The sequence below is a fragment of the Chenopodium quinoa genome, unplaced genomic scaffold (genome assembly GCF_001683475.1).
Source record: "Chenopodium quinoa cultivar QQ74 unplaced genomic scaffold, ASM168347v1, whole genome shotgun sequence".
Classification (NCBI taxonomy): Eukaryota; Viridiplantae; Streptophyta; class Magnoliopsida; order Caryophyllales; family Amaranthaceae; genus Chenopodium; species Chenopodium quinoa.
The window spans coordinates 2,277,377-2,282,372 of NW_018744991.1; the positions used below are offsets into that span (position 1 = coordinate 2,277,377).

At 40.2% G+C, this 4,996-nt stretch overlaps 1 long non-coding RNA gene across 1 annotated transcript; it reads left to right on the forward strand.

Moving 5' to 3' along the window:
- The first annotated feature begins 1,186 nt into the window (after positions 1-1,186).
- LOC110706932 lies at positions 1,187-2,789 on the forward strand. The gene is made up of 4 exons (XR_002508411.1): positions 1,187-1,525; positions 1,733-1,773; positions 1,974-2,022; positions 2,416-2,789. It is a non-coding gene; the product is annotated as an uncharacterized LOC110706932 (long non-coding RNA).
- Positions 2,790-4,996: the final 2,207 nt, after the last annotated feature.

Consider the following 4,996-nt stretch of genomic DNA (forward strand, 5'->3'; position numbering starts at 1 on the left):
TTAATCAAACCCGACTAGAAGGCCGGGAGAAAATTGTTGACCGGATGCATATCCGGGAAATAAGAATATTGTTAAATTACAAGATACACGGCATGCAGGCCGGAGAAGGGAATAAAAATAAAAAAGCTTAAGCATGAGGAGCCGGGCGAGACGCGTATTTGGCGGCTGACTCTGAGGCAGGAGTCTCTTGATTTTCTGCTTGGTCCTCCTCCTCTCCATCAAAGCCTGCCTCAGCCTGCATGGCCGCAATCTCCTTCTTTGCCCAGTCCTCATACGGCTCGGGCTCTGGTTTGTTCTCCTCCTTGCCCAGAATGGCAAGATCTGCATATTTATAGGCCAGTTCCCAGACGGCGTACTCCGTATCCGAATGCACAAGGGACCAAGCCATTTTCATGCGGTTTTCGCAATCTTACTCATTCTCCTTGATGAGCTGGCTCTGCTTAGCATGAAGAGTGGTTTCAAAGTTTTTGTTGGCAGCAGCCGCCTCTTTCTTCAGGCTTTCATTCTCAGCTTTAAGGGAGGAGTTTTCTTTCTTGGCGCCCTTCAAAGATTCGAGAGCCTCCCCCGTCTTCTTAAGCTCATCTTCAGAATTTTACGCCTCCTGAAACTTCGCATGTTGCATTTTTTTACTAATTTTTGAAGCCGTTTGATGGAGTCCGCCTGTTGCATGATTTGACTTTTAGTTTCTAGTTCATGCACAATCATGGAATATTGAGCAACGTTATGGGTCTCAGACGCCTCTCTTTTAACCCGTCTTATCTCCTCTTGCTTCTTGGCATAGACCTTTTTCAGCCCCTCCACGCGCAGCATTAACTGCATGACCACAATCGGGGTTAAAAGATAAAAAAAAAAATGCAAACTCATACCTCAGCTAGGGCTGGCAAAAACTGACCCGACCCGAAAACACGCCCGAACCCGACCTGAAAATAACGGGTTAGGGTTGAGGTTTTCGACCCAAAAACTTAAATGGGTCGACACGAACCCCACACGAAATTTAAATGGGTTAGGTTAAGGTTGAAAATCCCAACCCGAAAATGACCCACATAACCTGAAAAAAAAAATCAGGTCATTATCAGGTCGGGTCAACTCGAACTCGACCTGATAACCCGAACACATTTAAGTTTTTTGTTTTTAAAAAAAACCCTTAAAGAAACCTTTAGTCCAACCCAACTTCAAATAGAGCCCCCTTATAAAATCAAAAACCCTAAATTCCACTCATTCCTTTCAGCCGTTTTCTCACTTTCTGCCATATTCTCTTTCTTTCTCTTATATTTTCTCTCTCTTCAATCCCTAAAATCCTCTCCATTGTAATTCAAACCCTAAAATCCTCTTCTATCCTTGAATTCTTTACATCATTTTATTCGCTGATAATATTCTTTTTGTTAGAAGTTGTTTACTAGTTTGATAAATTCTACATGTTAATTCACACTTCTTTCTCTTTCCTTAGATATTTTATTTTCCTTAGATATTTTATTTTCATCTTCAAATTTCAGAATTTTAGATCTTCCTCTCCTAAGTCCAAAAGGTAATTTCCTAACATTTTAATTTTGTGTTTCGTTTTTTATTTTTATTGTTTAGTTTATAATTTCAGTTTTTAATTTCCTAACAATTTAATTTTGTGTTTCTGTTTAATTCTTTTTTCTGTATATATTTATTTCATTTATAATTTTTAGAATTTTTATTGTGTTTTTGTATTTGGTTTTCGTTTTTTTATAATTTTTTTTAATTTCAGTTAATTTTCATCCTCAAACTTCAGATCTTCCTCTCCTAAAGGTAATTTCCTAACATTTTAATTTTGTGTTTCGTTTCTAATTTTTATTGTGTTTTTTTTAGTTTTCTTGTTAATATTTTTTATTCTGTTTTTGTTGTATTCGTTATTTTCGTATAGTGGTTTTTAATTTTTATTATTAGTATTATTATCATTGTTTTTGGTTTTCGCCTTTCGGTTACTAATTTAATTTTTGTAATTTCAGTTAAATACATAAATATCATCTTAAAAGTTAAGATCTGTATCTCCTAAAGGTAATCCGTTTAGTTGTGTTTTGATTTTTTTTAATTTTTCAGTTCATATCTGTTTTGTTTTTGTTTTTTAATTTTAGTTAATTGTGTGTTTTTTGATCTTCTGTTTAATTTATTTTTCTGTTTTTCTGTATGCATGTTGTTAATTTGTATGTATGTTGTTAATTTGTATGCATGTTGTTAATTTGTGCATGTTAGTTTTCTGTTAATTTTTTGTTAGTTCAAATTTTGTTAATTGATTATTACATATTTATAGATATATATTATTAATTGATTATTACAGATATATTATTATTAATTATTTGATTAGCTCATCCTGTGAATTCGTGATCTCGTACTAGACATTTTCTACTGGATCAGTTTTAGTCATATTTTATTTTGTTAAATTTTTTTCAGCAATTATTCAACAACTTTTCGGAAGAGGACTAGTGGAGGAGATTGATTCTACAAGGGAGGACAAAGGAAAGGGTAAAAACCATGAAAAACTGACTCACGAAGAGCGAAGACTATGAAATTTTATTAAAAACATTTGTTTCTTTTTAATTGTGTTTTGTAATTTGTTAAGACTTTATTTTAGTATGTAATAGTTAATTAGGCATTTAGACTTGTTAGAGGGCTAGACTTTATTTGGTTTTCCTGAAAACTTTAAGTTTGAAAATCATGTTTGAAAACATAGGTAAAAAAAAAAAAATTAAAAAAAAATCAGGTTATACTAACTGTTAAGTAGTCAAAAACTTATAATCAGGCTAAAAAAAATCAGGTTATTTAGGTCAAAATTTTTTAAAAATAAAATCAGGTCAAATCAGGTCGTTTTCGGGTTGAACCAAACCTGAAAATATCAGGTTCAGGTTGGGGGTTAGCTGACCCGAAACCCGAACACGAATCCGACCTGACCTGATCTGATCCGATTTCCACCCCTAACCTGAGTCAGGCTAGCCAGGACCCGATCGACATTGAAGACATTGATCCTCGGGATTGCCTCCTTCTCCTTCCTGGGTATGGACTTCAGCATGACCTTGGAGTACTGTTGTACATCCGGCCACCAGGGGGAGAGGTCTGAACTAGAAAGAGACGGTGAGAAGACAATATACGCTCCTTCTATAGATTGCCGGCTGCCAGAAGAATCTTATGGCTGGAGCTAAGAGTGTAACTTGACCCGTATGGGTTTGCCAAGCACAAGAGGCTTGAAGGGATCGGCTGTACCTTGGGATACAATAACTACAGGACCGCCTGTAGTTTTAGGTGCGTCTCCACCTTTCGATGCCTTAGAGGCATCCGGTTGTCTGGCTGTGAGATCGAATCCCACGCCGGTGTTTTTAAAGCTTTTGCCCCCAACAGTCACACGGCCTGGAACCGTCTGGGCAGAAGTCTTTTGAGACTAGCTGGGGGCAGCAACCTCACCCCCCGTTCTTGGTCTGATCAACTTTGTGAGAGATCGAGGCGCCTTGCTTCCATCCTGAATAAAAATTGGAGGTCTTTATGGCCATCCGGCGTAAATTAATATTGATGAATGCAAGAAAAGGAGAGACATGCGTTTGCACCTGGCTTTTAGCCGCTTGCGCAACTTTCTTCTTTTCCGCATTCTCCTTGCGGATGTCTGCTGCGGACCGTGCGGGAGTCTTGCTCTCAGGCAGCATCCTTAAAGCGTTTACTACAAAAAATAAACCGTCTGATTAGACAATTATGCAAAAAACACAAGTAAAAAGTGGCAAAGGCAGCATAAAAAGTGTCGGATGCATCCACAACATACGTTTAGTAAACTGGGTGCTCAACCCGCAGGCGGATAAGAAAGCCACATCCCTCAAAAACTCGTGTTTTGGTACCCAATTCTTGGGTACGCTTATTAGTTCACCGGTTGAGAGGGTGGTGGTTGTAAGTTCAAAGAACCCTGCCTCTATTATCCTCTCATAGTCCTCATCCCGAACCTGGGGCAACTTACACTTCTGCCCTAGCAGACTCGGCTTCCGGTTGTAGGTCCTAAGCTTGAAGTTCTCTTGCTTCGTGGGGGCAGAGACCAGGTAGAAGCGGTTCTTCCAATCTGACCACTTAGACGGTTTGTCTAAGGTCATCAAGTACTTGGGGTAGGTAGTCAGAGTATACCATGCCCTCCACCCGCCTGGACTTCGACTAAGGTAATGCATGTGAGCAAAGGCCTCCCATCCAGGATGGAGACCCTGCATTTCGCAGGCGGCGATGTAGCCTAAGATGTTAACCCAAGAGTTTGGGGTTAACTGCCACACGCCTAAGCCATATCCACTTAAAATGGCCTTTACTGTGTTGTGCAAGGGGAAGCAAAGGCCGGCTAAAAAGGTTGCCTCATAGCAACCAAAATACCCGTTTGCATTTCATTGATTGTCTTCCCAAGCAATTGTGCTCAGCTCAGGCGGAACCCGGATGGTATACCCCGTACCTAGAGGCCGTTTGCGTATAAAGGTTTCCAGGTGTCTTTCCATATTAGCCCTGTCCCCAAACCTGGGCACGGGCCGGGTTGGCCCGCGTGCTGCCCAGCACGGCCCGCCGTTCGGCGTAGCCCGGCACGGCCCGAATTCAAGCACGGCACGACACGAAGCTCAACTCCCGTGCCACAGGCCGTGCCACGGACAGGGTTGAGAATTCCCAAGCACGGCTCGGCACGAGCACGGGCATGGCCCGCCGTGCTGGCCCGTCGTGCCGGCCCGCAGGTACGGCCCGCGAGCCAACGGTAATGTTACCGTTTATTCTAGCTCCTTAATAAGCCAAAAAAACGGCTAAAAAACGGCTAGTTTTTTGCCAATTTGCTCCCCAAAAATTCTATAAATACTCACCTCCATTTCATTCCCAAATCACAAAATCACAATCTCTTCTTCTTATCTCTTATATTCTCTAAATCTCTAATAATCCTTATTTTCTTAAATTCTCTAATTATTCTCTTAAATTCTCTAATTATTTTCCTAATATCGGAAAAAATTAAAAAGTTCGTAATCGTAATTAGTGGAGC